The 21,140-nt window shown below is 33.3% G+C and overlaps 1 protein-coding gene across 3 annotated transcripts in view; it reads right to left on the reverse strand.

Annotated features, from left to right (window-relative positions):
• PTPRK (protein tyrosine phosphatase receptor type K) overlaps positions 1-21,140 on the reverse strand; it is a 511,934-nt gene that overhangs the window by 127,918 nt on the left and 362,876 nt on the right. The gene's annotated exons all lie outside the window — the stretch shown is intronic.

The raw sequence follows: 21,140 nt of genomic DNA on the forward strand, positions 1-21,140 counted from the left end.
GTTTATAGGGTTAGGCAAATATTCCACTGCATTTTATATTGGCCTTGAAAAAAATGAAATCCCCTTAAATTATAAAAATAAAAATGTAACCTATTTGTCATTACTTTATGCAAGACAGTTGATAAAGATATTTTCTATTAAATTTTGCTAATATTTTCAAATGATTCCACAGAATAGCATATAGTGGTGACAACATATAGAAATGACAACATAGGAGATTGCAAAATAAGTCCTAGTAAGGTTACATTTAGAAGTATTACAAAAATTCCTAATTTCCACATATTCACAAATAGCAAATGAAAGAGAAAGTGTGTAAAGGTGTAAAAGCACTGAGGAATTATTCTGTGTTCTGTGCATAAGCTACTTTAGTAATCACATTCTTTTCTGTATGCAAGTTCATATGATCAGTTACAAACTGTCTCTTGCTGACTCTGAATTTCATCTGCCTGTAGATTTCCATCTGGATGCTCAAATACAATACATTTAAAACAGGATCCACCATCTTCCTTTCCTGAGTGTCTCATTCTAAACTTCCTGCTTCTATTAAAGGCTTTAGTACCTAGACTAAAACCTTGACAATTTCACTGATTCCTCTATTTCTCACATAGCCCCTCATCAGTTCCCAAATCTATTTACCACATCACCTCATAAGATCTATGGCATCTCTTTGTCCCTCTCTTTAATTCCAGGGCCTTTCTTTCATCTGAACTATTGGAAATTCCTGTACTACCAATACTCCAGTGCATTCTTTATCCAGATCTTCCAAATTGCATTTCTAATTACATAACCAGTCTATTCAAATCACTGTTGGAGGGTTAAGAGGTACAAACTATCAGGTATGAAACAAGCTACAAGGATGTACTTTACAACATGGTGAATATAGCCAATATTTTATAATCACTATAAATGGAGTATAACATTTAAAAATTGTGAATCACTATATTGTATACCTGTAACATGTAATATTGTATATCAACCACACTTCAATTTAAAGAATAGGATAGACATAAAAATACACTGTTGGAGGTTTCCTAGGTAGGCTAAACAAATAGAGTAAGAAAAAAACAAAACAAAAACAAAAAACCCATGCAAAACAAAACAACCTTGTCCTATGATTCAAAGATCTCCTAATATAAAATTTCCTAATACAACTTTATATCATATACTTCTCCCAGTTCCCTGCACTCAAGCCAATCTACTCATCAGATCTACTCATCAGACACCAAAGTCAGTAGAACTGTGCAACATATGTCGTTGTCCATTCCATTCCATCTATTTACAATACCTTCCCTCTGCAGCTCTCCCTACTGAAGTAGTTCAGTGTCCAGTTAGAAATATACTACCCTCCCAGTGAAAGCTTGCCCCAGGAAGCCTGACAAAGTGGTAAGTGATCTTTAATTCTCAGAAATTTTACTGGTACCCATACTAAGGCATTTAATCCATATCTTTCATTCACTCTGTGTGTCTGTGTGTTCTAGTTTTCTTTGTTATTATGGAAACTTGAAATCAGAAACTATGTCCTATATAGACATAGAGTACAGAGAGAGAAGCAAGATGGTGGAGTAGAAGGACTCTTGTAGCTCACCTTCTCCCACAAATACACCAAAACTCACATCTATGGGCCTGCTCAGCCACCCAGAGCACCCGCCAAATCCTGACAGAACATCACCCTCTTTGAAAGACAAAGATGCCAAAACTCTGGTTAAGAACTCAAGCTGTTTTTAATTCAAGAGAACTGGCTGCTCATAAAGAGATTAGTAAACCTTAACAGCTCAATCTGGATACGAATGAGAGTGACACTGGACCAAGGTAAACTTGAGCAAAATATGTATGACACAGATATTAAGGATATGCTTGGTATATATTTATAGCTTCACATTGATGAATCCAGTTTTCTGATCATATAAGTAAATATACTTACATTATAAAATTCTTTAAAATATAGAAAAATGTAAAGAAATAAATAAAAATCATTCATAATCCTAAAAAAAAAGAGTACATGTAAAATGGGCCTTGAAAAAATAATGCTAAATAAATAAATGTTAAAATAATTAATCATTTAATATGTTTGCCATAGATAGCCAATTTTTAAAATATAGAATAAACTTCAAAATCAACTCCTACTTAAACAAATAACTTTAACAAATAATTAGCAAGTAAATACAAGTGGGTCAGACTAGTTCCTTAGGATAAAAAAATAAATAAGATCTTACACTTTTCCTCACACAACTCACAATGTGGTGAAGGTACAGGCCCACACACAGGTAAACTGTATTTTAATGTCCTAAGAATAAGGCACTATTAGACCAAAGAGGTAAATGAAAATTTAAAACTCTGATGAAAGGAACAGTAAGTTGTTTCACCACAGTAGTAACAATCAAGCCATTTTTGAAAGGATGACTAGGTGTTTTCACTGTGAAGGGAGTGAATGTGAAGGGCCTTCAAGGAAAAAAGAAAAAAAAGGGAGGAAGGAAGGAGAGAGAGAAGGAAGAAGGAAGGAAAGAAAAAGAAAGAAAGAAAGAGAAGGAAAGAGAGAAAGAAAGAGAAAGAAAGAAAGAAAGAAAGAAAGAAAGAAAGAAAGAAAGAAAGAAAGAAAGGAAGGAAGAAAGGAAGAAAGGAAGGAAGAAAGGAAGGAAGAAAGGAAGAAAGAGAGAGACCAAGGTTGCAGAGAATCCTCGCCACCCTTTCAGACAAGGAAGAACTTCCACCCACACTTCCAGTTTTTCTCCATCACTGTCTTCATTCCTGCAAGGAGGAGCAAAGTGTTTAGGGGAAAGGTAAACACTTTTGAATATTAATTCTGGCTGGATCTCCCCATGAACTCTAGATTCATATATCCTATTGCCTACCACACATCTCAACTGGATTGTCTAATGGGCATCTCAGACAGAATCTGCAAAACTGAGATACTGCTATTCCAGAGCTTATTTATCATCAAATACTTTATACAAGTCTCTCCTCTCAGTGCCTCCAGCAGTCTTCCCCATCTCGGTAAAATATCCCCATATCTAGATATCGAGGCCAAAACCCTTGGAGTCACCTTACACCTCACATCACTTTCATCATCAGTTCTCTGCAGCACATGTTTAGAATCAGGCCACTGATCACTACTTCCACTACTGCTATTTCTTTGATCTAAGCCACTATCACCTGGGGCTGCAATGAGTGAAACTGTCTCCAAACTACACTGGAATGAACCCCTTCTTCCTCTTTTGCTCCTCTTTCACAGAGTTGTTAGAGAGACCCTGAAGAACCCTCCAGTGATGCCCACCTAGGTCAGAGTAAGAGTGGGAGTCAGTCATCTCAATGGGCTTTTGGGTCTTGCACTTTCTCCTGGCCACCTCCCCTCTCCCCACCCTTGCTTCTGGTCTGGCCTCATCTCCCACTACTCTCGGTGTAATCGATTCAGTAGACACCTCACAATTAGCCAGGAACATTCTTGCCACTGGAAGGGACTTTGACTTCCTCTTCTCTCTGCCTCGAATGTCCTCCCAGATAGCCATTTGTCTCACTATCTCCTGCTTTATTCAAATGTCACCTTCTTAGTGAAGCTTTCCTTGACCATTTTACTTAAAATCCAATGTTTGTTTACTGCTTCATTTTTTCCCAAGTACCTACTGCCATATAATATCATTTACATTTTATTTACCTTTATTATTTCCTGTCTTTTCATACTAAAATACTTTGTACATAATCATCATTCAATAAATATTTGTGTTGATGAGTGAATGAATGAATGAATGGACCTTTGATCCTCTGCAGTCAGTAAGTTCCTGCGACATAATTAATGAACTATAAATTTTTGCTGATTGAAGGTAACTTTAAAAATTCTGTGTCTGAATTTAGCTATAAAAGGAAATTCAAACTATTGACCAACATGCTTCCTCTAGAAATAGCCTCAATGTTTTCATGCTTAAAAAGCAAAGTAAAGATTTCAATTTGAATAACAAAAGTGTCAAATTACTAGGAGAAATCAAGTGACAGGAGGGAAAAGGTTATTGCAGACCTTTGTGAAACTAAGGTGGAATATCTTTGACAGAAGGTAAGTGTATATTTAATGTCAGAAACTTGAAAAGTATTTTAAAAATTTATCATGAGTATCAAGCTGCTTTAATGATACTCATTCTGAACTGTCTTTCATTGTTTTTTGATCTATCAAGTATTTTTCTTGTTTTCTCAGCTAGAGAGCAAGTTTCTTCAGGGCAAGAAAACGTATTTACTACTTCACTTATTTCTTATTCAGTGCTAAGCATAGAATAGGAAAGCAATGAATATGTTAACTTTAAGCAATTTTACCCTAAAGGAACTGTTATGAAATCTAAGGGCTTTGAACATTAAATATCAAAATAAACCTCATCAAGACAGAAAAAAAATTCCCTGAAGTCAATGGATGTTATTTTCAAAGCACAGGAAGAATACTTCTGGTATCTTAGATCATTTGATATTTCAACTTAAAAATTAGATGTTCTACATAGATTGAGTTTAATTTATAAACAATTGATCTTGTTTTAGGGTCCACTGTAGAACAGATGCTGTCATTATATGCATATTAAACATATTTTTCATTTGCATGGAGACCTAAATAATTGGTTATTTAATTAGAGCCAGCATTAGTATTGTTTACCAAGAGTTTACTGTCAATCACGCTCGCTGATTCTGGGGGCCAAGTACCTTTGGGCACTGCTTTTATTTATACTAGCCTGTTTATTTTAGTGACCTAGAACAAGTGTCACAAGACCATTTACTAGCCCCTGTGTGTTTCTGTATGTGGTATATTTATTTCTTAAATTACTGAATGTAGCCACAATAGGAGCGCAGAGAGCTGCCTTTGTGAATAGACCAAATATGTGTATGAAATAGGTTAAAGAGAATGGACTGTGGAATCAGACTTCCGCTTACTAAAGTGCAAGTTATTTACCATCTATATGCATCATTCTCAAATCCACAAACTGGGGAAAAAATAGAACCTACCTCAAAGAACAGTGATGAGAATAAAATAAGATGCTACTGTAAAGTCCTTAAAAAAATACCTGGCACACTTTATGAATAAAATGCGGGTATTAATTTCATTACAATTCCATGCTCATGATCTACTAACATTATCACTTACAGGGATAAAGGCCTGGAGAAGTTTGGAAATAAGTTTTTTCTCCCCTAAAACTGGATTACCTGTCTCCTGTGGCTATTTATCCATCGTCTGCTCTCCAGGTGGAAAGTAAAAACATTCATTTATAATTTTCAAAATGTCAAGTTAAATAATTTTTTCTTAAAAAAAAAAGCATATTTTCTGAGTTACTCGGCCCATTTTCAGGTTCTTGGAGAATATGTGTGTTGGATACTAGGGAAAGCATCTAACTAGAAATAAAAGCAGCCCTAAAATCAGAAAAACAGAAAAAAAAAATCGAACAGATTTTTACAAAAGGATATATAATGCTGCTGAACATAAATGAAATCCCTGGAGTCTACCCACTCATTTTCACATGCGAATGCAAAATCTTTCTCTACAAGTGAAGTTTTGAATACATCATTAAACACTAGGGCTGAAAATACCAAGAATTCTTGGTTTGAATGTAAAGCTAAAGGGAGAGTTGTTTAAGAAGTTTTGCTGTTTATTTATCTTCTATATACATATCTATATCTATATCTATCTCATTGCTTAGGGATGTTTCCAGCAACCAAATGTCACTATCAAACGTCAGCATTTCATAATATTCTAATATACTCTAATGCTTTCTTGGAACATTTTTGCGAGTCTTTTGCTAATAGAAAAAAAGAATTTGGTAAGTCCAAACTATCTGAGCACCTAATACAAGGTACTTTACTATGAATTCTTCAAAATTGGATTAATTTAATGAAATTAAATGGTTAATTTTTGGATTTTTCTGAAATTATAACTTGTCTTGAATATAAAACTGTATAACTAGTCATCTACTAATAAATGCTCATAAATCAAATATAAGTAGTCAAATAATTCTACTTCAACAATTAAAGTTATTGAACTTCACTAGCATGTAAGATGTTTGTGTATTTGTTTAAAAAAAATTTATACCATAAGGGAAGGGCCTTAAGAAAATCATTAAAATGTAGTTAGTCCTCAGTAACTGAGGTTTGGCAGTTCCATTTCATTCCTTCTTTTTCTTTTATATACATGCAGAATGCATTTTTGTGTGCATTCTCTAAAATAAAGCATAATTTGTTTCTCTGGTTCATCAAGGAATGAAGTACATCAGAAACATGTATTTTAAAGATATTTTGAAACATTTTTCTTAAAGCATTCACAAATTTGATTATTATAACGATTTAAAGGATCTTTTTTCAAAAATGTCACCCATACCTTCCTGACATCTTAAACACTGTATTGAAAATATTATCTAAAACAATCAAGCTCATCATCATGCCTGTGGTTTCTGATGTTACTCTCCTGTTAACGTTAATACTCTAATGTGAATATCTGTTGGGCTTTTAGAATGCTTTCTCTCTTCCAAGGGAATTATACATTTTGTGAAAACAAGAATTATGCCAGGTTTCTTTGCTTTCATCATGGATTCAAGCACAATGTCATAAAGTAGATGTTTCCTTAAAATTAATCTATTGAATGAAAGAATGAATAACTTCATCAGGCTTCAGTAATGAACCCATTAAATCTGTTTCCTTTAAAGACAACCATCTCACCTTTTTGACGGATGTCCCTTGAGAAGGCAAAACTATATAACAGAACCTCTAGCCCAAAGACTATGATGCAAAAAGTGATAAGGAAATAAATAGTAGTTATCCATATCTTCAAATTTTATGTTGAAGTATAAAATACAATTTTAAATAAAAGAATCATTAGTTATTTTATCAAAAACTGAAACAAAAAAGAAAAGGGTTAATAGTATATCAATTTGCCTTACTTAAGTCACACACATATTATTTCATCCTGTTTCTTTTAAAAATATGATGAAAATATCTGTGTTAAATAATAATACTTGTGACAATTTGGGAAAAAAAGATGTTCAAGCTTCCATAGAACGCGTGGTCCCCTCACTGTGGTTCTGCATCACTGGTTGCGGACTCACATTGAGAGATGTAATTGAGATGGCATCACCCGCTGAGCAAGCCAGCAGCCCTCTTCCTGGGCACAGGCCAAGGACCCTGCAGCAAGAGGCCTCTACTTTTTCTTGGACACAATTGTATTTCTTTTCAATTGTCAACCATCTCATCCCTGCAATTTTCCTTTAATTTTGCATGAAGTTGAAAGTAATCTGTCAACTGCTTCATTATATCACCAGGCCATGCCAAAACCAAACTAGTTCTAAATAGCAAAAAACACACATCAGTCAAAATTAATTGTTTCTAAAGTGCATTCTTAAGAGCCAATATTGTTTTAATGTCAATCCTGGACTATTTAATAATTATATGAAGTTTATTGCTTCCTCCATATGATGCTAAAAGTAACAAGTTAGTCATTTTGCTGAATAAAAATTAGCTTAAACATGCTCAATAAAAACTCAATAAAATGACAAAGGAAGCAAAACAGAAGTTAACTTTTTGATGTGGTTACGGAGCATAGAAAAAAAAAGAGGCATCTAAGCATTAAATACATAACCTTAATGAGTGTTATGGGAAAAGCTTTAAGTATAATATTTCATTTAATGTTCATAGGAGCTCTAAGAGGTAGATATTTTTACCCGCAAATTTTATAAAACGTGAACCTGAGATTAGGAGGGAGCTGAGTAACTTACTGATGGTTCAGCCAGAATCAAATCTATTTTGGCAGACTTAGAATAGTACTTCGTTTCTAACAGTGTAGAGAATTTGTATTAAGAAATCTGGAAAACATAAGTAATATAAAGTTTTTCACCGAAATGGATTAAAATTTACAATGATATTTTTTAAATGTAAAATACCTATTATGTTCCAGGAGTTACTTTTAATTTATACTATTGTGACCATAGTTCTTTAAATAACATCAGAGTAGCTAAATGCAAATGGATAGCCAAATTAGCCTTCTAAATGAGCTCATCCTTCGCATCCTTGCCATTTTTCACATGTGTCAAAAGTTTGAAATGTAAAATTAATTATGATTTTCAATGTAACCCACTTCCATTCTTAATAATTGTTACATTATTAATGGTGCACACCTGCCATAAAGATTGTGCTGGTCCAGTTCCCTCATCTAACTTACTTTCAAGCTGTGTGTGCTATTATTCACACATGTTAAATGTGGTTTTTTTAACTGTTACTTTTTTGTTGCTAAATGGCAACAATTAAAAACGTATTAATGTCTCAGAATTGGTTTATCAAAACCTAAAAGTAGTAATGAACATACCCAGGTCCTTAACATAAAAAGTGAACAAGACTCAAATGTCAAAATATAATGTAAATCTCTGTGTTGGAATGAACAGTGACTAAAAAAGACAAAAAAAGAAAAAATGAAGTACAATAGAGTACTAGAAACCTGCATTTTTAAAAAATCATAGATCCATTCATCTGTAGACCTCATTGTACTGTCTGTAATATGATATTGTCAAATAGTGGCTTACATCTACTGACAGTTTCTCAGCACTTTTGAAACAGGTTCAGTGATCTCTGTAGTAAACCAAAGAAATTTTTACAGAATGAGAGCAAAACAATGCTTTCCATGACAAAATTGATTAACTTTAGTCATCAAAGATGAGAAGGGACCAAAAGCAGATTTCAGATTCACACTATTTCTGAGAAGCTCATAAAGCCACTGAGAAAATTAATGACCAATATTATATACTCAAAAAATCAAGAAAATAACAATTGACAAAATGTCTATACCAATGAACATTTAGACAGGCGTAACGTCAATATGGAGGAGCCATACGATGCAAAAAAGCAATGCCTATTTCTTGGAAGTAGTAGCAGACATTCTATCCAATAGTTGAACAAATCACTGATGTGCAGAGGATACACTCTTGATCGATGTGTAGAATAAACTGAGGGCACAATAAATTTCAGTACCAGTCATTCCTTGAAACCAGGGCTACACACAGACGGGGGGAAAAGGCAGTGAATTCAACACTGGTGGAACAGAGCTAAGTATGCAGAGGGGAAAGTTGGCACTCTGAATAGAGAATTAAATAAAACTCAAATGTCAGTACAGATATTTTATTCACTGAGAACAGCCAAGAGTCAAGCATATAATACTACCTGATCTTGATTCAGTGTTGAAGGAAATAAAATGGGGAATAAAATCACCTTGATTTTCTGTGTATTGAGTAAAGAAACGAGCAGTGAATACAAAACTGCCTTGCCGTACTGCTGTGTGCTGACTATCGAGGGGAAAGAAGCCCACTTACATTTTCAAAATGAAGGATATGATAAATATATTTCTTCTTCCACTGATTATGCTATTAAAGACCACTTCAGTGATTTCAAATGGCATACCCAAATAACCCAATTTCAGCAATACATTCAACTTATTGAATATGTCATATATGATATGATAGTCTAAACTTATATCAGAATCAAAATATCACCATATTTAATTCTGAGGGTCAGAAAGACATGACTGAATAGCGATACAAATGACAAAGTCACTCCAAGTTTAATCTAATTCAACACATCATGGTTTCCTGTATTTTTAGAGAAAGAGATTGGTGTCTGATCGGTATGCATATTTAAAAACATATCCAATGTTGCAACAAAATATGAAAAAATAACTTCTAGTCCTGAATTCAACAGCAGAGTACATTGAAATCAATTTGTCATTATGTCCTAAGTTAAAAGATTTAATTGAACATTTAACTCTCTAGCCTCTGAGTAGGATATACTTGCCAACTTAGACTCTGACAGTTTGCTAAAAGCATTTGCCAGTAAATATCAATTAATCATCTCTGGTTCCATATTAGATCTAAACATCCAGAACTGACAGTCGCCACTTAAGCTGGAAATCATTCCCACTGGCCTAAATTATGAGTTAGTACCGACTAACTTAGAAGAAATAAAAAAACAGAAAACACAGACTTAACATGTTTCTTGGAATACTCATCCTAAATCTACATACAAGTAACAATGAAAATTAACAATGATATTTTTTTCTTCTGATATGAAACAAATACCACTTTTAATTTAAAATAAAGTTTTATTTAAAAATTTACTTATAACTGCGTTTTCTAAATTGCATAAAACTTCCTCATGCCATCTGTAGACATCAAAGTTGTGAATAAACTGACCTATTAGGTAAAGTTCAAATTCCTTGGCTAAGTAAATAATACCTTTATTAATCCAGGTTCCATCTACTTCTTCAATGTCTTCTCATCAGTGTCTCCCTCGTCATGTCTTTGGAATACTAAACTATCTATAGTTCTTCATATCGCGTGCATTTTTCTTACCTCCGCAATTCTTATGTTGCAGTGTCCCCAGTATACTTCCCTCTCTGATAGCCCCTCCTTCATTCAACATTCCGTCTGGCCAACCACCCTTTAATATCACTTAGCTCAATAATATCACTTTCATATCACTTGGCTGCTTTATTTTTATATGAGCTTAGATGTTCTCCAGGAATCCTTCCCTGATCCCACATCTCCTTGCTCAGTTAGCTGCATTTATAATGCTTTGTGATACTGGTATCACGGAACTTATATTTTTAAGTTATCAGTGTATACGTTTATCTCTACTACCAGAATGTAAGCAACTCTAATTTTTTTTAATTTTTATATTCTCAGAATCTAACACAATATCTCACACATAGTTAGGTGTATCAAAAAATGACTGATGATTGAATGAATGTTCGATTTTACCTCTGTGAATGTAGGAGAGGGTAATGGTAAAGTTTTACAGCTTTAATAAATTTATTCTTCTAATCACTATTCCCATTATCCATGTTTGAGCTCGGGGAAGTAAATCTTGATGAGCCAGACAGATGGTTACGAGGGTACTTACAGATTTGCTTAACAAAAATATTACTTTTGTAAATTGACTTTAATTTAACATTCAAAAAATTTAGTGTACCATATTTAATTTGTATTTTTAAATGACACCAAGCCCTTGCTTTTTGCACTTAGTTTAGATCACACTGAAAAGAAATTCAGTGAACAGAATGTGGTAAAAACATGCCAAAATACCTGCATTTAAGACTAGTATATATTTTAATTTTTTGGATGAAAACTCATTAGAAAGAAAGCCAAAGTATGAAGAATTAGTACTTTTTAATTTAATATGAGTTCTTGCCATTTCATTTTATGATGGAGAGAACATACTTTACTAAATCACAATGAATTCTTATTGGTTTAACAAAGGGAAAACATTAAAACTGGTATACTAGAACATGTAACCGAGTCAACATAAAGATAAGTATATCAGAGATACAACGCTCTGGGATATGAGAGTTCTTGACAGGTTATCTGGGCTGGCAATTCCCTTGACTTGGTGAGATCATTTTCAAAACACAGCAGACAAATGCTTCTGTGTACTTAAAAAATGCCTCTAGGGGAAGAGGAGTCATCATCTCCCTTAATAATTCACTAAGGCTTTTTTTAAACATGGTACCTAAATATAGTTTAGCACATTGAGTTCAAAGGCCATATTCTTTTGCTTTCACTTTAGTGGTGAATTAGAATAGCCTAATTCACTGGGTAAATGCACTTTGATTTCTTACAAGCAACTCACGTCATTAACTGAACTAATTTTCTTTCCCTCTTTCTTTCCAAATTGGTTCCTCCTCCTACATCACTCACTCATTTGCTCAAACCCAATAGTCACCTTGTATAAACTAATTTTTTCCCAACTTCCATACATTCACAACAAACCAAGTTCCAAATCTTACTACTTGTTACTCTAAAATTCATCCCTTCCTTCTTACTCCCAGGTCTCACTTAGAACAATGCAAAAGCCTCCTAACAAACCTCCTTACCTCCAGTTCCATCTGCCTTCCCTTTGTTTCTAATTACACAGGAAAATACCCTTAGTATAATAGTCATACAGTGATGGACACGACATATACCTAATACCTATGGAATTGTTTCAATTAACCACACCCAGATACAGTACACAGATAGGAGGAAAACATCTAGAAAAAATTCAAAGTGTTGTTGCTAATTGCTTTTCTGTGCACATGTAATAACAGATATACACATATATACGTAAATACACACATATACCTAGTATCCTTATTAACAATATGCATATCCTAATGGTACCAAATATTATTTAATTAAAATTGCAATTAATGTTATAAAGGAAAACTGAAAGGAATTATGGCAACATACAACAAAGGAGATTTGATTGGTAATAAGGCATCAAGGCTCCCTTGAAGAAGGCCCATGTCAGCTGCAGCTTGAAGGACGCATAGGAATTGATTAGTCAGAGTTGGAGCAGTTCAGGCAGGCAGCTCAACGTGCAGGCCCAGAGGCAGAGCACAGGGCAGCCCATGGGGGCCGTGAAAATAAAGTCGGGTGTGGTGGCAATAAAGAAACAGGACTGTAGGAGGGAAGGCGATGAGGCCTGTGAAAGAGGAGGTGCCCACGTTATGTTGTACCACAGATATAAAGACTGCAGCCTTTATGTTTTTCCGCAATCACCCGTCTGTTTATGGGTGCGTTTTAATTTGTGATTGAAACAAATAAATGGAGATACTGTTCTCAAGGGTAATATTCCTAATATGTAATGTCCTCATGCCACCCCTCTGCTCCCTGTCACATTCAGGATAACTGTCAAACAGCCCCGAAAGCACACACACTCCGCTTTGAGGTCAAGGTCTGCCTGCTGGCTCGCACCTCTCACCACGTCCCACAATCATGCTGGACTCTAGCCAACCTGAATGGCTCAGCGACTGGACACAATCACTTATTCCCTGTGTCTCTGAGTCAAACACACTTGTTTCCCAAGATCCTCTGGCTCATCCATGTAGGACAATCAGAACTAAGGTCCCAGTTCCTACAGCAAGTCCTCCAGGCAACACTTCATATGCACTCACATATACTACTAGGATTCTCCACCTCTGCCTCTATTCTCCCATGTGTGTCTCCCTGGCAGAATTCAACATACACTGAGGTAAATCTGTGCAGAGTGACAAAAAACATAGACATGCATACAGCTACAAGAAAAATGATTTTATCAAGAAAAATGAATTATAAAAAATAAACTTTGGAAGCACCTGATATATAATAGAAGCTTTTTAAAATTAATTAAAATCATAAAGAGAGCAATTTCATACTACAGTTTCACGGAAGCTTTTTTTTTCTATCAATAAAATGGGAACACCTCTCTTACAACAGCTCTCAAAGTTGACATGATTACAACGTTAAATTATATTTATAGAAAGGGATTGGAAAAAATATATATGTCTAAAAGTGTAGTTTGTTAGTTTTGAGCTTAGAATTAAAAATCTGAATGTTTAAGTGCTCTTATATTGATCAAGTCTTTCCTTAAAAATAATATAGATAGGAAATAATTGAATTTGTTATGTAATGTAATGCATATCCTTTTTTTTAACTGTTGCATTCTTAATACATACTAACCACAATCTTAAAAAAAAATTTAATTGCAAAACAAATACACAGAATGGTATGCAATCACAAGTAAATCCCCCTCTACTCTCTGAATTCTGACCACTACCCTCCCTCAACATTATTCCCCAAGCCTAATCACAGACTACTGCGAATATATTTGCAAGGCCCAGCTTGTTTCAATGATCTGTTGCTTTCCACAAGATTTTTCTTTTCTATTTTTTGTTATGTTTTGGGGGAATCTATGATGCTTAATTGTATCTTCGATAGTTGATGTCCTCATCTGTCTTCTTGTATCTACACTACCTGCTAACTGGTAAGAGATGGATTAGGGCTAACAGGAATATAGAACTATCTGAATTTAGATTTAGAATCCATAACTTCTTAGAAGTTTTATATGCTTTTTGTCTTTCCTTATTTAATTGATAATTAATGTTTTCCATACTTAATATTCGAAATGTAGTAACAATATCATCTGATCCTTATTTAGCATATCAAGCCATTTGATTTATTCCTCGATTATGAAAAGGTCATGCTACAAGTACACATTAATCTACTGATAATTATATCTGGGAAAATATTAGGAGTCTTCTCGACAATAATCTTTCAAACAGATAAGACATGGCATAACCAAAGTGAAACAGGTAAGATGTGGCAGATAAGATGTGGTACAAGCAAAGAAGAATGAATCCAAAGCTTGAATTAAAAATGATTTAATTATTTTCTCTAAGATTGCAAAAGAAATCAACAACTCAATACCCCAACTAGCAAACAACAATATGACACAATGGGTAAGAGCAGTCTCTGGAGTTGGACTGCTGAGCTCAAATCTGGATCCACAATCAGCTTTGTGACCATGGGGAAGTTACACAACTTTTCCAAGCTTTTGTTCACTTATCTGTAAAATGCTGATAGAAAGAGAATCTTGCGTTGAGCAACAATGAAATAAGAGATAAAGTTGTTATTATTAAAACCCAGTTTCAAATTTTATAACACTGAATTTTAAGTATAAATGAATGGGAAAAGCAAAGGTGTTTTGATGAACGAGTATATCTGAATTCCTCAATTATGGATGACAGTATTCATGATCCCCCAAAGTTCCTCCAGGAAGACACAGTTTTGTTAAATGCAGTTTAAAAACCAATATTCTGTACTAAGCTTTGTGTGATTGTAACACGGGGTAATTATCAATATATATTCAATAACAATTGAGCAAAAACAAGTTGATTAGGTAGTACTGCTGGAAGGAGTATAGCATTCTTAATTGTGAAGCCTTTCAAGCTTTAGAAGGAAGAATCTCAAATTAATAAGTTTGACTGCATTGTCTGTAAAAATTAGTATTTCCCAAAGATGACATTTTTTAATCTGTTATATTTACATTCTGCAGCTTTCAGTGTTTTAAATCTCCAGTCTAATTTATTTTTATCCATTAACATAGACGCAGCTTTAAAAAAATGTTGTCTAGTATGGGGGATATAAGTATTCATATTCTTGTTCTAAAGTTCTAAAGATTCTCATGTTTTCATAATGAAGCTATTTATTTGTGACTGAGTAAATATGGTCCAAGAGCCAGAAAACTCACGGACTTTGTAAGGAGGCTGTCTCCATGCAAAGAGTAGAATGGGTCCACATATCATCCAAAGGTTTTTTTCAATTACAACATTCATAAGGAAACAAAAGTGATGCTAATAAATAATAATCATAGTGACCTATGATTTAAAATAACTCCATTAACTCTTCTACCCATCAGACTTTCCAGTAAAGGGATCTATGACTTGATATGCATCCAATGGCGGTAAATCTAGATTACCAGAGACTCGCATCGTAGCAAGTCTGTGCTGAACAAATACAATGGCTTCAGTGTCAGTTATCCAGTTTCAATTCTGGAATTAAAAGAAATAAGCAATTTGCCCTAAATATAATTTTGGTGTGTATGTATATATTATTTTCCCTTAATGTTTTTTCTCTAATATGGAGAAATTTTGATGAATAGGGGAAACAGAATTCAGAAAAGTAAGAAGAGAGCTGAAATACACATGACTTCTCCTATGTTAACAGTAAAGCTTAAAAAGTTATCCCTCAACAATCTCCTTTGAGCCATTAACACAATGTATAGGACAACCAAAAGGTAGGAATTTTTTCTTCTGATTTTTATGTTCATAATTATCTATGAATTTTTTAAATGCACTATTTCTTTTAGCTGTGCTCTTAATCTTTCCCTGTTTTTAGCAAAACTTCCCCATTTCATCTTCTAAATCATTAGCAGATTTCATACCAGTAGTACTAAAACTGATCCTGAGGCACACACTGTTAACCTCTTTCCACTTGAGAAGTCAGCCATTTATTTCTGGTCTTACTTTCTATGAATTCTACAGTTTTATATCTGAGAAGGAAAATTTCCTGTTAATCCTTGGTCATCAGCTTTTCTTAGGTTTGTCTTGTAAAGACCTTTATCAGAAGTTCTGAACCTTACTAGCATTTTCCTTCCCATACATAATTTTGGCAATCCACTTCATTTGTTGTATTTATTTCTCTAAGGTAAGGGTCCATTTAGTTTGGAGCAGATCAGTCAAAAACATTATTTAAATATTCTAATAGTACAAATCAGCTGCTTCAAAAAAGCCAGGAAAACAAATTAAAGTGACATGAGTAAAATTAAATTTCACCCATCTGTTAGACTCATACATAATCCATTAATTAAATGAAATCTACTGTGCTAGTAAAGCATACTTATGTGGGTTTGATTCTCTCCAGTAATAAGAACATATTTTAAAAAATTTTTAGCATGAAAACATAACTAAAAAAATTGCAAAGCTGTGGATCTGTTAAAAACTTATACATTTTGATAATTATTCCTTTAAACTTTCAAAAATCAAAATGACATTCTGTTTTAGATGGATTGTTACTTAAGTATCAATTTTATTCTCCAGATGAAGAATATAAAGTTTCTTAAAACATAAAAGATTTTGAGTATTTACCTGATGGTTAAAAACATTTCACAAGCTTCCTTAGGTATATTTAAAAAATTCAGAACTATAAAATAGTAGCTTGAAAATATTTTCTCAAAGGATTTATTTCTAATAGTGCTTAGTGCTGCTGACTTCGGCAGTTATTTCCAGAAATAAGCTAAAGCTGTAATGATAACATAATAGCTAGAAAAGTAATTTTACTCTAGGACTAAATTGACTTTATCCCAAAAGAGAAAGACCTTAGTTTTACATAAGTTTCTCAATCATGATTTTTGCCTTTTTCCCTATGAATTTTGCAACACCATCATGGGCTTAAGTATAATACAAAATCAACAACTACGATGCTTATTAGAAAAGCTTCTGATGTCTTTCTGCTAGACATTCCCTATTTTCAATTGAATTATTGAGCAGATTTTAAAAATTACCTAATGACAGCATGTATTAAAGTGGATCTAAATAAGAATTTATTTAAGTGCTATATATAACATTTCCTTTAATTCCAACAACAACATGAGGTCGTTCCTATTGTCACAACCATATTACAAATAAGGTTTAATGTTTTGTCCAAGATCACAGTATTGCTGGAAGAATTCTGATTCTTCAATGGTATAATTCAGTAAAATCTGAAAAAATGTTAACTGAAATAAATGTTGTTAACTAATTTACCAGAGACTTTTCAGTTTTATAATATTTTCTTCTCATTATACAATTTTTAGATTCAATCCTATTATACCAATATTTTTTTCTTTTTTTTTTGCATACAAATCCTACTCCTTTCCTATACAATCTCTTCTCACAGATGTGGTTAAAAACTAAGATTAGATTCCCAATAATGATTTTGGTATTTTGCTCTTAATATTAAGAAATACTTGAAATATTATTCTTAAAAGTCTTTTACTTGGAGTAAAACTTTCTTCTTCTTCTTCTTCTTCTTTTTTTTTTTTAACAATTTCCAACTCAGAAACTTCTGAGCTGTTTCCAACCTAAAGCAAGAGTGTCATTCAACATAAATCTTTACCTCAATTTCAGATTATTTATTTTGAATACAGTAGTTCCATTGTTTGAAATCTATCAAAAAGACACTAAATACACATTGCTATGTGGGTGGAATGACAATTTTTTAATACTAATGTATTACCAAACTTATAATCTAGACACCAAGTAAGACAGCAGCTGTGTGCTAATAATTGTACCTTACATATTTAATTGCTTTTGGAAAAGTTTACTTACTGATTATTCACCATGATGAAGGGAGAAAAGTATAATATATTTAACTGCACAAGAAAAAGGAGAAATTTAAAGCATCAGGTTTGTTGAAGGATATTTTAGACAACAGAAGTCAAAACCTGATTTTTTTTTTTTTAAGGATTTCAACACATACTTGATTTCAACTGTTATCATAGGGAATATAAAGGAAAATTATGAGATATTTCAATAAAATAACATTTATGTTACTAAAAATTAAACTTTTCATTACAATAAAAAAGGAATATAGCACAATAAATACTTTCCCTCAAAACAATCTGCATCTATATATTAGATAGAAAACTTAGCAACTTTAAAAATGTGCTACCAAAAATATGTATTTTAAAGTCCTAAATGAATTAGAGGAATATTTTCCTCCTAATTTTTAGAGAAAAAGCTCTATTCTGTTTTTCTTCTGCAGAATTGAAAGAGAAGAAATACAATGAAAACAGTTTATTTAGAATGTTTTTTAATCAGTCAAAAATATTTATTCAGTAATAACTATTGTCCAGCAATAAAAAAGATAATTGCAAAGAGTCATATTTATGGTCAAGGACTTCACAAACTAGTTGTCAAGCTACTGCTTTGCAAAACAATAAAAACAACAACTAAAAAAGTGTAACTTGAAAAAAATGACATTGATATAAACAAGTACTAAACGATGATGCTGAGTATAGATCAAATTCAGAGATTCAATGTTGACTAGAAGAAGGTAGAAGGAAGTAAGGAAATCTCCCAATTTTAATCAGACAATATCATTCCTGGTGGGGGCAGAGATTCATTTAATACTTCCTTGGACTGATAGCTGCAACTGACAGGGATGTTAAGTGGAAGTACCAAATATTAATTCTTCACAATATACAAGTAAAACAAAAAGACAATGCTCGATCGACCTAATCTGCGTATGTATGTGTCTGTCTTTGTTTTCAAATATTTCTGGTCAAGATGACTATATATTAAAAATTATATTTTCTCTTCATTCTAGTGTAATACTTTAAAACTATAATGAAACATAAAAACTTATCTGCACAGAACCTTTTTTTGAAAATAGTATTCCAATACTATTTTGCATATGAAACTCAGGTAATTATTTAAAAAGCAAAGGAATACTTCATAACAGCTGCTTCCTTTTCCCAAAATGATTGACTTTTGGACTTTGTGCCTTCCAAATGTTGAATGAATTTTAAATGGCTTTTAATGTTCAGGGTTTTTTTTCCCACCCCAGCAATCAATGTTAAGATTATACCACACCTGCTCTCCTGTTAAAGTTTCACTTTTTCTGAACTTCGTTTTAGACTCTAAGAACTGAATTTAGCTTTCTGATTCATGTCTGAAAAAATGAGCCAGAAGAATTTTTACTAATTTGTGTCCATCAGTCATTTAACTGTGCTTCTCCAGTGTTCAGAGATGTCTCATTCCATGATAGAAGGGCAGTTAACACCTGTAAGGTAATTATATCTACCAAATGCTGTTGGCCAGGAATATGAATATATAATTGTTCCCACCATCTGTTAATTGTTCTACTTGAATCACTTATTTCATTATATATATTTACCTGGCAACTACCTACTTTGACTAGCTTCTAGAAATGCTACATTTATTTGTTGCAGAGTTCATAAGTCTTTACATTATTAAGATGGGTTTTTTACGTTTTGGGGGGAAACCACAAATTAAATGGATAAAAAAGCCTATGTGTGCATGTGCAGAAAGAGGGGGGTAAAAACTGTACTAGCGAGAGGGAAATCCAGGTAAGAAAGTAAATCACTTTCAGATGAGAACAGAAATTTAATAGAGAAGGTCAGAGTTGATTGGAAGACAGCTGAATAACTGATTTGGAATCCCACCTGAAATTCTACAAATTAAAAAAGCACTGTTAATCGCGTCACAAGGAAATCCCAGCAAAAGGGATTGTTGATCTACACATCAAGCAGCTGCAAAAACATTCAATGGCTCCGATGGCTTTAAGCCTTTAAAGTGGAGCCTCATGTTCCACAGAAAGATTCAGAACATTTACAAATGTTTGATATACATTTTGTTTGCAGTATTTTAAGTGCAATAAATGTTATTGACACCGGGTGACTTTAAGCAAGTTTCTTCATTCCCCAGTGCCCCAGTTTCATCATTTATAAATCAAGGATAACTGAAGAATGAAGCTTAAGCGAGATACATGTGTAGAGCATTCACATCAGTGCCTACCAAAGTGTGAGAGCTCAGTAATGATTAGTTATTATTATAATTATCATTTTAAAAATAATCCTATTTTCACTGAATAATATGCATTTAAGATTAAACTATGCCTGTGTGTGACTTGACAGCCATTCCTTTTCATTGCTGAATAGTATTTCACTGTATGCACATACCACAGTTTCTATAGCTGTTCACTTTTTGAAGGGAATTTTGGTTGTTTCTGGTTTCTGGTGATTAAGAATAGCTGCTATAGATATTGGCCTGCAAGTTTCTGTGCAGATGTAAGTTTTCTAATCAAATAGTAAGAGCATAAATGCTGGATAGTATGGGAAGACTATGTTTAACTTTGTAAGAAATGCCAAACTGTCTTCCAAAGTAGCTGTATCAATTTGCAATCTCATGAGTAATGAATGAGAATTCCTGTTGCTCCATATCCTTGCTAGCAATTGGCATTTTCATTTTTTGGTGGATATTAGCCATTCTAATAGGTGTGGTATCTTGTATTAATTTGCACTGTTGCAAAGACCATGACTTCTCCATTGAATTTTCTTTGTGCCTTCATCAAAAAGCAGTTGACTACATCTGGGTAGGTCTATTTCTGGATTCTCTATTGTATTCTACTGATCTTTGTGTCTGTTTTTTTGCCAGTACAACACTATCCTGACCACTATAGCTTAAAACTGATTCTGGAAATTGGATAGTGGAAGTCCTCAAACTTTCTTTAACTTCCTCAGAATTATGTTGGCTATTCTAGGTCTCTTGCCCTTCTATATAAACTTGAGTTAACAGTTTAACAACATCTACAAAATAGCTTGCTGAGATTTAGATTGGGATTATATTGAACCTATAGATCAGGTTAGGAAGGAATGATACCTTAACAATATTGAATTTCTTATTCCATAAACATAGACTGTCATTTCATTTACTTAGATCTTCTGAAAACTCCTTTCGTCAGTGTTTTGTAGTTTTCCAAATACAGATCCCGTACATGTTATGTTAGATTTATGTCTAAGTGTTTCATTTTCTTTTGGGAGTAGGGTGTGCTATTTAAATGGTATTTTTTAACTCAGAATTCCAATTATTTACTGTTAGCACAGGAAAAAGCAATTGACTTCTTTATATTGACCTTGTATCATGTGACATTTTTATACTCACTATTATATCCAGGAGATTTTTGGTAGATTCTTTGGGATTGTCTCTGTAAAAAATAATGTTATCTTTGAATAAGGACAGCTTTATTTCTTCCTTTATAATCTGTATATGTATGATTTCTTTTTCTCTC

Source organism: Vicugna pacos, chromosome 8 (assembly GCF_048564905.1).
Source record: "Vicugna pacos chromosome 8, VicPac4, whole genome shotgun sequence".
In the NCBI taxonomy this organism is placed as follows: domain Eukaryota; kingdom Metazoa; phylum Chordata; class Mammalia; order Artiodactyla; family Camelidae; genus Vicugna; species Vicugna pacos.